The sequence below is a fragment of the Hemiscyllium ocellatum genome, chromosome 2 (genome assembly GCF_020745735.1).
Source record: "Hemiscyllium ocellatum isolate sHemOce1 chromosome 2, sHemOce1.pat.X.cur, whole genome shotgun sequence".
Classification (NCBI taxonomy): Eukaryota; Metazoa; Chordata; class Chondrichthyes; order Orectolobiformes; family Hemiscylliidae; genus Hemiscyllium; species Hemiscyllium ocellatum.
In genome coordinates, this window is record NC_083402.1 from 66337108 (window position 1) to 66349752 (window position 12645).

Here is a 12645-nt window from a genome sequence, read left to right on the forward strand (position 1 = left end):
TGCTGTCTAGTCAGTTCCAGAACATGCTATTCAAAGAAAATATCCCAAAACATTCAGTGAACCCCTCTTCTAAACACTATTTGCCAATCTAATTCTTCTATCTATATGTAGATTAAAATCCTCAATGATTGTTGCCTTACCTTTATGGCATGTTCCCATTATTGCTTTTTTATACTCTATCTTACTGTGCGGTTGCTGGTAGGAAGCCTGTATACCACTCACACAAATGACTTCTTTATCATTTTTCGTCTTGACACAAACTGCTTCTATTTCCTGATTTCCTAAACTTAGGTCATCCTTCCCTATCGTACTAATACCATCATTAATTAATAAAGCTGCCCTGCCCCTTTTGCTTGCTTCTAAACCATGTTAAATGTTCTGTAGAATATAATATTCAGTCCCAAATTTATGTCATCCTGCAGCCATGTTTCTACAGTAGCTGTCAGATCATACTTACTGAATTATTATTTGCAATATCAGTTAATCTGTTCTGCTCTGAATGCTATGTGTATCACAGACACAGAACCTTTAGCTTTGTCCCTTTATTACTTTTGTAACTTCTAGTATCGTCTGTTGATTTGCTTTTGGTATTTATTCTCTACTCCTACCTGTCTTGTCCTGTTTACCATTTTCCATGTTAAAACATTTTCCACTTTCTGTCTTCCTCTTTCATTTACCACATTCTCCTCAATTTGATCTCTTGCCCTACTATTACATTCAAACCCTTTTCACTTTCTTAGTTATGCACTTGCTACAACACCAGCCCAGCACAGGACCATTCCATAGGTGCAGATTCCACTTTCCCAGAACCATGACTGGAATCTGCTTCTTCCATGCCAGGTTTCAAGGAATGCTTTCATTTCTCTAATCTGATTTGCCCTGGGTCATATAACCAATTAATAATACTGAACCTTTGAGGTTCTGTTTTTTTCGTTTGATATCTAACTGCTCATACTGCCTATGTAGAACCACTTTCCTCGTCCTACCTAAGTCTCTGATATTCACAAACATTACATCGACTACATCCTTCCCCAAAACAGATGTGTTGGCTTTTGGCCCTGGCAGGCAACATGACCTTCCGGGTTCTCATCCTCCACTGCAAGAAACAATGTCAATCTCTTCACTATATTCTTGCCTCACTTGAATGTCTTACTGCTCTATGATTATATGGTCACTGTGAAACCTTCAATCTCTTCCAAAGCTGGCAGTTCCTCAAACATGTTGAACAATTACAATGAGGTTCCTGTGCTCTTCTCTTCTGGTCCACCTTGTCTGCTTCACCTGTCCCTGACCACAAACCGGATCAGGAGATCCTATCCTAAAGGGCGTGACTCTCTCCTGATACAAAACATCCAGGTAATGTACCCAGAACTGACTGTGTCTCAGTTTCTGCAACTTGGTCACTGCAGTAATCTATCTCCTCCAATGTGTTGTAGTCTCTTACTTAATAAGTTGTGTACCTCTCTTCACAATTTATCCATTGCAGCATGCTGACTCCAATCCCCACAATTGATTTTCCCAACTTCTCTATCATAGTGGTGGTTCCTGATAAACTCCCTTGACTTGTAGTGAGCAGAACCCTCAGGACTAACCCTGGTCAATTCCCCTTATCAACCTGGAATTACAGCCATGACTGACAAGTGATTGAACTCCTGACTGACTTACCAGTAGTCCTCAGACAGGTTGCACTGGAACTGCTGATGCATATGCTGTATGTGCAGAATATTTTATTAATGGTGTGGAAACATTGATGTTCAAAAGGACTTTGGTGTCCTTTTTATACATCACTGAAAGCAAACATGCAAGTTACAAAAAGAATTGGTTTGTTGCCTTTTATAACAAGAGGATTTGAGTATACGAGTAACAATGCCTTCCTTCAGCTATATAGAACCTTGATGAGACTGCACTTGGAGTACTGTGTACAGTTTTGATTTCTTTACCTAAGGACTATTATTGCTGTAGAGGGAGTGCAGCGGTGACTTACCAGATGGTGGCTCTGATCTAAGTGAACATGCTGAGACAAGGTCTGTATTCTCTCAAGTTTAGAATAGTGAGAGTTGATCTGATGGAAACTTACAAAAATTTAAAGGGCTACATTGTGTAATGTAGAAAAAATGGTTCCTGTGGATTAGTCCCTACTCTGCCCCTCTGGTGCAGAAGTCCAGAACCAGGGATATAGTTTCAGAGTGAGTGGCAAGCTATTTAGGGCTTGAATGCTGAGGAATTTCTTACAGAGCAGAGTGAATCTTTGGAATTGTTGTCGTCAGAGGGCTATGGAAGTCTGTCATTATGTTCAAGATTGCAACCAATAGATTTCTGGATTTTAATTGAATCAAGGGATATGGGAATACCATGGGAAAATGGGACTGAGCTAGATGATCAGCTGTGATCTAGAATGGCGAAGCAAGAGTAGCTGAAAGAACCTTATGTACCTGTGTAAAGTATTTGTGTTCTGAGATTATTGAAAGGTACTGTGTAGTTACAAGTCTTTAATATGTGCAGTTTGGGTCAGGTAGAGCACACTCAAAGGAATGAGATAGAAGAATAGAAATAACCTGACTTCAAAAAAGGTTAATATCATCATAAAATATTCATCAGGAGGGCAAAAACAAGTGATGGTGACCCTGTAGTTTAGGCAGAAAAAAGGTTAAATGACACAACATTGCAGACCTGACTTCCCATTTGTTACATAAACTAGCATCTGTTTGGCATTATAGAGCACACCTTCTATAAAAAGGAGTGCAATGCCTGGTAAAAAAGTTGCTAGACTATTTGGACACAAAAATAAATATAGACCAATGTTGAATTATAATAATACCCAATAACCATTGTGAACCTCAAAATATTGCTTGTCAATCTACTGTATATCTACTGATTATCCATGTCAAATACATTTGCTTTAGAGCTCTCTCATTGTATCTCACCAAACTACATTGTTAAGAACTGGGCCAGACCACTCAAAGCATTCTTGAGCAGGCAACCCAGACCATAACTTTGCAATTTGTTTGGTAAGTATACAGTGAAAATTATCCGGAGTAAGTTAGCGAGGTTGACCACCAGGCTTTAAAACCGGCAAAAATGTATTCACAAAATTACACAATGAAAGACAAAGAACAGAATAAAGAACCCCTACAGAACTCAGTCTATCCAAATGAGACATAATTTTGCTGTTTGGAATATACACAACTGCCCCAATAAGCAAACCCCCTTAAAAACAAATGCAATACATGCTTACAGGTTGAAGTTAGAAGGGTAGAAAGAGAGAGAGTTTCCACACAGCTCACTGTTGAACTCCCAACTAGTTCTGGACTGAACTGCTCTGCTCAGCTAAAGAGCTGACCACTCCCCTTTCATTATACACTTCTAAACTTCTAAAACAGGACCACCTTGGCCTGAAGTCGCAACTGTTTACATATAAACAAAAAGGCCTCTCAATACCCTTTAATCTCTGTCCCAAACCAGACTTCTCGGAACCGAGAGCTGTTTATTACACTTCTGAAAAAAACTAAGGACATATCCTTGAGGAAAGGAACAGCTTTTAGAGAAAAAGAAACCAGCTTTGTGACAACATATTTAAACTATTATTTACAATTGAAAATCTTGCATGCTCATACTTTCCAAAGAATTCACGTATCAAATGATTGTAACATAAATATGGACCCTTACCACACCACATAAGATGAGTTCAGGTTGGGCAAAAGCAGCCATCCGCAGTTCCCTCTAGTTTGCAAATGCAGCAATGCAGTGACAGTGGGAGCTATTTCAAGCTATGTGATAAAAAGAAGAGGTGAAAGTTTTGAGCTATGCTGACTAAAGCATCACTCACCTGTTTAATTTATCTGTGAACAGCACATTAGTTGTTTTTAAAGTGCTGGCCAGGAATGAGCCATACTGCTAACATTTGAGAGCATTATTCACCTTGCCAACCACACAGTGCTGACAAGATGTTTGAACGTGGCTGAATGGTCTATTTGCTGCAGATGGCAAAGTTCGGCAACTGACTTTTCATTGACCTTGAACAAGTTAAGCCACTTGTTGATAATTGGCAGGTACTATGTTATGGTCTACAGTCATGGTCTGGTTCATGTGAATATTCTTGGCACATCTCCTTTTACCCTGTATTATCTCAAGATTGTACCATCAAATACAATATTTCAGATAAAACAAATTTATTCTGAGTGAAAAATAATTTGGCTACACATTCTTCATAGAGTCTTGTCCACTTTTCAAAAATATGGTAATGTATTTAATGAAGCAGCACTAAAATACTATTAAGGTACGAATTGTTTGTTGTCATAATGATCGAGCAAAAATACCTTTTCTGTTTGCCTTCCCGCTGTCTCTTTATCCAACAGACAAATAATCTTTGGAATGACTGTGAAATATTCAAAATTATTTTCATCCTTTCTAAAGGACTGAAGATTTTTCACCTCCCCCATCCTACCTCCTCCATCCCACTCTCTGCACCTGGCTGAAAGTATGCAGGAAGCATCAGAAGATTATACAAACTTGATAAATAAAGGATGTGAGAAGCAGCATGCCTCCAACAATGTGTTTCTTTGAAACCTTAGATGGAATCTTCTTGCTCTCACAAAGTCAGGTTGAAGGAGAGATAGGGAGTAAAATCTAAAGATACTGTGTAGAGTCAGGTCAACCCCCCCCCCCCGTGCCACAGACTCCAAACGATTTTGCTGGAAGCAGTGTCAATTGGCTGTGGTTACTAGCCCATACACATGGGGAGCAAATTGATTGCTGACAGTGGTGGGTACTTGCTGAGGTCCGATACCACCTTCCCAGCTTCCTCCTCCCCCTGCCCCCCCAATGCTGCTGTACCTCTTGGTGATAGTGTTGGGGCCTATCTGAAGCATTCCACCCTACAATTTTGGAACCAACCCCCACACAGCTACATGCAACCCTATTTTCAAAAGGCTTCCAAGATCATCTTTGTTTTGAAGCACACTCACAATCTCCTCTCTGCCTGACAGTCATACATAGTTTATAGTCCTTTGAGAGAGCGTCTAGCCTCAGGAATTGTCCTGTCAATCCTAATGAGATAATAAAAGAGTAGGAGGCCTCCAAATTGGTCCCACCCATAAGATGGCATTCTGTGTGGCCACCGGATACCATGAGGATCAATCAAGTCCCCTTTTAGTCCTGATGCAGACAACTTTCAAAGCTGGTAAGACTGCCCCCCTTATGACTTCAAGAGAGCACATCTCAAGCTGATGAAGGTTCTTAATTGTGCTAGGCTGTATGTCAGGGGTGTTCAAATGGAGGTACTACCTTATACCTTTAGTCAGTTGCATCTTACTGGTAGGGTGGACTGACATAAATGGTCCTAATCTATGCCAACTCTTCTTGTTGGCTCCAAGGCGCACCATCTCACTATAGTGAGGAGAGAAACGATGAGCATGATGCCATCTGAGCAGATGTCTTCCTTGATAATGATAATTGCCAGTTTAGAAGGATTCCGAACAGCTCAAATGACTGAGGTGATCATTGTTTTCTGGACCAAAGCCATGCCACACCATATTTCATGGAATATGGTTGGTTTATTAACGATAAATAAAATATTTCCTTCAAGCCTTGATTAACAGCCTATGTCAGAGAGGGAGCTCTGAATCTAAACCCGTTGCAACGAAAATGAACATCTACTCTGAGAACTCTATGCACAAAAGCAGCAGTCCATAATGAACAAAAGAGATCATTTCAAGAGAACCTGGATGTATCCCTGCTGTAAGCACTGACATCTGATACACTACATTTTGATGTGCCAGTGTGATGTAAAGGAGGCTCTGCATATTTGAGTCATACCCAGTACTGACTGCAACACAAGGCACTGGGTTATTCATTCAAAGCTGAACTTCCATTTCAATGTGAAGCCCTCAAGAACAGACCAAGAGGAAACCTATCAAAGAAATTTTCAGTCAGCAGCCTATACACCTCACCTTGAAGGGATAGTTACCAAACAATTTTACAGATCAGACTGGAACAGCCTGACCTCACTGTTGCTTCACAGTAGGAGATGCTGCGAACACCTCAAAGTTGCAGTGCTGGATACGTCCAACAAGGTGTTCAGATAAAACACCAAGAAGATCAGGGCCTGCAATATAGGGCACTGGCTTATTCACTCAAAGCTGACTGGCCAGGAGAGAAAGACAGCCCACCACCCGTAACACCTTTCATTGTAAACTGGTAAACATGATTAATGACTGGTGGATAACCCTTACAGTAAAACCTCAACTGTATTCTGAAATGGGTGACATAAAAACTTCTATGAAGTACTAAGATCTGCAACATGCAGCAGCAGAACAACCTGAAAATTAATGTCCACTCATGTTCCTGGTGTGAAAAAGCATTTTCATGAAAATGTGCATGGACCCCTGTAGAGTGAAAATGGAGATTTAATAATAGATAACCAGGAAGTGGCAAATGAAACGAACAAATATTTTGCTTCAATCTATGCCACAAAGCATACAAAAATCATTCTTGCCATAGCTGTAAAATAGGAGAAAGGAACTTGGTAAAATCACAATCACTAAGGAAGCAGATTCGAGCAACTATCGGAACTGGATCAGTGGTGCTGGAAGAGCACAGCGGTTCAGGCAGCATCCAACGAGCAGCGAAATCGATGTTTCAGGAAAAAGCCCTTCATCAGGAAAGCTTTATTCCTGATGAAGGGCTTTTGCCTGAAACGTCGATTTCGCTGCTCGTTGGATGCTGCCTGAACTGCTGTGCTCTTCCAGCACCACTGATCCAGAATCTGGTTTCCAGCATCTGCAGTCATTGCTTTTACCTCAACTATTGGAACTGCAGATTGACAAAGCCACAGAGCCTAATGGACTTCAGCCTACACTCTTAGAAGAGGTAGCCAATGAGATATAGAAGCTGTTATGGCCATGGATCAGAACTCTGAAGTACAGTATTATGGACACGTTTCACTAATAATTCCAGAACATGTTTCTTTCAATGAAGGTTGAAATAGCCAAAAAATGGCTATGAATATGAATCAAATGGCTGTCTTGACAGAGATCCACAGAATTTCATACCTAACAATGAAAAGAGAACGTCAAATAACTCTTTAAAGGCAGAAAAGGCAAATCAGAACATACTTAAAAATCACACAACACCATGTTATAGTCCAACAGGTTTAATTGAAAGCACACTAGCTTTCGGAGCGACACTCCTTCATCAGTGGTAGTGGAGGATTGAGCCCTCCACTACCACCTGATGAAGGAGCGTTGCTCCGAAAGCTAGTATGCTTCTAATTAAACATGTTGGCTATAACCTAGTGTTGTGTGATTTTTAACTTTGTATATCCCAGTCCAACACCAGCATCTCCAAATCAGGACATACTTGCTGATGAGCTTTTGTGACTACAGTAATAATGGGATGCTGATGAAACTCTGCTCAGCAGCAAGTGACCCCTGCAGGTTATGTCCCAAACTGCAGACACCTTTTGATTTTCCCTCTGTAGAATACACAAGGCCAGGGATTAAAAACCTTGTTTCAAGTCTAATGTTTGCTTGTGGAGCTTCACATTCTTGTGTGTGCTAGTAAGCTGAGGTACCTATGTAAAATAATTTGTATTGATGCACTACCATGCTGTGAGGGTTAGAGTTGAAGAATTATTTCCCATCTGCTTTTGAGTTCAGGAAAAGTTAGTCTGTCACTGTGAGTGCCACCAGCCAGCTCACTAGTAAACCAAGCAAAATAAACCAGAACAACAAAAGCACTGTCTCTCACCACATATGCTGAAATTCAGTCACAGTCAAAAGGAATCAGAATAATAGAGTATTAACCACCTGAAAAACGAAGATTGTTGAAGTTGACCGTGCTATCGGTAACCTCTACTGCAACGATTGCAATGTTCATAGTTTCGCTCTTCATAAACAATTCAGAAACTGGTCCATTTTTTGAACTCTCAGAGGGTCGCTTGACTTTGGAACACTGCTTCAGAATAACATCGGGGCTTTGAGTAAGATGGAGATAGAATCTTGTTAGGCAGAGGAATCAAAAGTTATTGAGTTTGATAGAAGTGTGGAATTTGAAACACAAACAAATCCACCATGATTTTATTTCATGCAGATCAGGCTTTAGGGACCAAACATCCTGCTTGTGCTCCTCCTTTTTATCTATTTATATATGTACGTGTTTGCACCAATTTATATAAAAGTTTGTGATTGTTAAGAACTTTGCTATTCACAGAGCCTGTCAGGAATTTGATGTTTGTAAGCTTCAGTCTTTCCAAATGAACCAAATGAAAATTACAATGAATGAAAATGTTCAGAAACTATTCTTAAGAATATTTAACTTTTCTGTATCACGCCAACACAAGGTAAAGTCTGAACCTTTTTTGAAGTAATATTGTCATAAAGCAGATCTATACCTGAGAGTTCAGTTTTGGAAGAATGTCTGTCCCAAAAATTGCACAATATCTTCAAAACATGATTTATTGGAGGCATTGTTTTGCCCTTGGACATTTGGCAGGACCACTGTAGAGATGCTACATTGATCAGACTCCTTATATTTCCTTCGGCTCACCTTAACCTTGAAGCAAAACCTTTGGTACTCACCCGCCTACTCCAGCACACATATACAAGAATACTTCAGTTTCACTACTTGGCAATGCTTTAGAAGCATATGCTTCCCCCACAAATCAAAAATCAGAATGTGTCAATTGCCTGCCAGTTATGGGCATCCGGGAAACCTTCAGCTATGTATAACCACCGCCAAATGTGTCTTGGCATAATTGTGTTCTTCTGTTGGGAAGGAACTTATTCTCTTGCTGGCAAGTACCTTTTCTCAATAACTAGCAAGGTTCCATTTCAAAAAACCTTCTGTAGCCTCTCTGAACAGATGTTTCCAACCTTGACCCTAATCATTTCACAAATATTCTCATCTATGACCAAATCATTTTAAAGTAAACTGATCTCTTACCACCCACTGCTTGTGCTTAGAGAGAAACGGTGTAGAATAGAACACTCTCCAATATTACAGGCTCTTCCAACCTTCACCACTTACTCCTGAGATTGATGCTTTGCAGCAGCACATTTTGGTTAGTGGGGGAGGTGGGTGTTGGGTGTTGAGTTGTCATTCCTGCTTTAGCAGGGTAGTGTAAGGACACTCGATGTATCAAATGATGAAACAGAACCCAGGTATAAAAAAAATTGCAGTTGGCAGTGAGGAGATGTGGTAGAAAGAAAATACAAACCATGCAAGTCTTTCACTGATTCTATATTGTTCAATCTGAAGCAAAGGAATTTTTACAAGAGGGCTAATTATGTTCAGGAATAAGGATAAAGTGACAGCTGGGAAAATTTTAATTACACTGTACTGTTGCAAGATCCAACTGCTCTCTGTTCCTTTCACAACTTTGGAAAGGTCAATTAAGATCTTCTATTATTGATTAGCTGCATGGGGAAGTCTGAAGGAGTGATCACTCTGAACCATTCTGTTGCTCCTTCTACCAAGCCAAGTAACTGCGTCACCCCACATGGTGACATCTCAACGAAATGTCCTTACATTTGAGCCTTGCTGCTCTGAAAGCCCACCAGGTTCAGACATTCAAGTAAGTAAAACTGTTACAGACACATAAGGTCCTTCCCGGGTAACAGAGCAAGTCCTGCGCAATAGGCCAGTGTGTGGAGGCAGCGTGGCCTCATGTTCTGAAGCTCGGCAGGCATGAACTCATGTTGGAAAATGTGTAAAACTTGTGTACTTTAAATATATTTCTTATTTTCATTCTGGACTTTTAAACTCTGTATTCCCATGCTAATCTTTTTTTACTTTTTCAATTCTATGACAAGACTTAAAGTATCTGTACTTGATACCCATTATGTAAGATGGCGCAGAGAGACAACAATACAAATTTTTCATTCGAGCGCATGTGACAATAAAGGCTATTCTATTCTATTATAATCTAATGATTAAAGGGGAGTTAATGACGCTGGGCATCTAGACCTCACTGTGTTAAAGGGTTTAGAAGCAAACATCTTCATGGCTGTCATAAAAAACACTTTGATATGTACTTGGAGTGCTGTAATCTACGGAACTACAGAGCAAAAGCTGTAAACTGGGATCAGGATGGATGGTTTTTTTACAGCCTGCATAGACATGCTGGGCTATATTACTTCCTTCTGTGTCACAGATCTTGTTTCTAATGTTGTGTTTGTTCAAAGCTGCACCAGAAGTGGACAGGAATTGCATGGACAACATTTTACATCTGTTCCGGCAGCCCAAGCATCCAAGTTTCTAGTGCCATGCAGTTTGCTGTGTGTTGTTGCAGTTGCATGAGTAATGCATCATACTCTTAACCTATGTTATGTAGATGGTTGAAAGGCTTTTGGGAGTTGGAGTTGAGTCACTCACTGCATTAGCTTCAGGTCTGACTTGTTCCTACGTCCACAATATTTATGGTAACCATGATGTAGAGTTGCTTGTGTTGGACTGGGGTGGACAAATTTAAAAATCATACAACACCAGGTTTTGGTCCAACAGGTTTATTTGGAAGTACTAGCTTTTGGAGCACTGCTTCTTCATCGGCTACGGGAGAGAAAGAGATGTAAAATAGGTGTTTATATTAGGTGCGAAAAGGAGAAACTGAATCCACTCTGCTGAGCAAAGCTGACAAGGCACAGACAATACATGGCTAGTGGAGGATGGGGGATATAAGAACAATGAGGCACTAAGTTCATACCCTCAAGTAGTGAAACTCAATATTAAGTACTGGAGGCTGTAAAATAAAAAAATGAGATGTTGTTCCTCCAACTTGTATTGACCTTCATTGAGACACCTGAAAAATTAATGCTGTTTCTCTCACTACAGATTCTGTCAGAATGCTGAATTTCTCTTGCCCTTCCTGTTTTTATTTCAGATTTTTAGCCCCTGCAGTATTTTATTTTAATCGAAAGCTTTTTGGATGATGTCAACAAGGTTCAAATGAGAAATATATGGGGACAAAGAAGACATCCTTCAGGAATGCCAGAGGTAGCCATGTAGGAGTGCAAAGAGGTGCCATGCCAAATGACTTTCTGGATAAATCAGAGGAGAACCTGACAAGTGCATTCTCACCCTATTGGACATCACAGAAGAGGCATTAAAGGAGGATGATGTGATTTCACATCTAGAATTGTCATAGATTGTTACCGATTTAGATCGGTTCACATTTCAGCTTATATTTCAGGATATTGAATGCTTATCCTGGGAGCAAATTTCCAACTAATACTCTGGAACCTGAATTTATCTTTTGGTAAATTGTTGCCTGTTTTTGAGGTAAGTCATCACAGGAAAACAAGCCAGCAAGGCTTCCACTGAATTTTTGTGTCTAGAAGTAGCTGGTGGGATTTAGTTCTGCAACCCCTGAAAGCACTAACTGCCCATACAGTGATTGCTCATCTTAGCACAAGTAAATGGTGGGAAGTGAGTAGGGTTTAGTCCCACATTTGATTTTCCTCAATCATTACTTTGGTTTCACCACAGGTGTTCAGATTTGTTTGTTGGCAACAACCAGCCAGTATGCATACTGAAGATCACCAAATTTCTTTTTAGAAAAGGCAGGACTATAGGAAGATTTGGGAAATGGACTGACTTGATTGCTGTCCAGGGAGTTGGCATGCAATCTGTGAGCTAAACGATGCTATCCTTTATTCCCTGTTTGGTTATATTACTTTCTTCAATTCCTCTGAATAATTATTTGCAGATTTTCCTTTGTTTTTACGAAGTAATTGGCCTACATCTTTACATTGCTGCCATGAATTAAATGTTGCAGTAGTATTTTATTTTCTTTCATAGGGATGGAGTCCCAACAGAGTGAGGACGTTGTGCTGAAAGCTTACCCGGCATGTGCAATTGGCCTCCATCCAGAACTTGGTGAGTTCACATTGAGGTCATCTGATAGTTGGAAGTCCTCCCCTGCCCCATTTCTGGCAGGAATTCGGCAAATAAGCGAAGTCCAGGACTGTAGTACATTATGTACAAGTTCAGTTTTGCACTCTTTTTGATACAATGGCATGTCCGTGCAACTTTACTCAACATGTTCCTGCTGAATTTGGATGTTGTACAAATAATGGAAAACTGAGGCTCCAATTCACCTACAGCACTGAAGCAAAGCCATTTTATAAATTACTAATACTGTACTTAATGTGTTCAATCCTCTGAACGTTGTCTAAGTTTCTTGAGGAATGCTCATTTGCAATCCATGGTAAATAAGAGCATTGTGTAAGTGCAGGTTGACAATAGAAAATATCCACCTTTATCATTCTAACATTGAAGTCATTTTGAAATACTGACTTGTGAACATGCTAGTATTTTGTTTTGGCTTATCAGCATCAAAACATTATATCAAAAAATGTAACAAATTCACTCATATCTCATATATCACACTTTGTGGTTGTATTATGTCTCTTCAACAGTCTAGGTCTCCTTATGTACTTAATTTCACTGAACCAAGGGCCAAATAAAGTATCATAGCCACTGGCTCAAATGTTTATCGTCTATTGAACTCTGAAAAAGCACAGAAGACTGGGCAAATTTAAGAGTTTGCTTTGCTTTGACATCATTTGGCAGGGAGTGAAATGCCCTTTGATTTCTTGTCAGCATTGTGATGAATGTAGAGGACAGTCATTTTGATCTGGGGCGAATTGT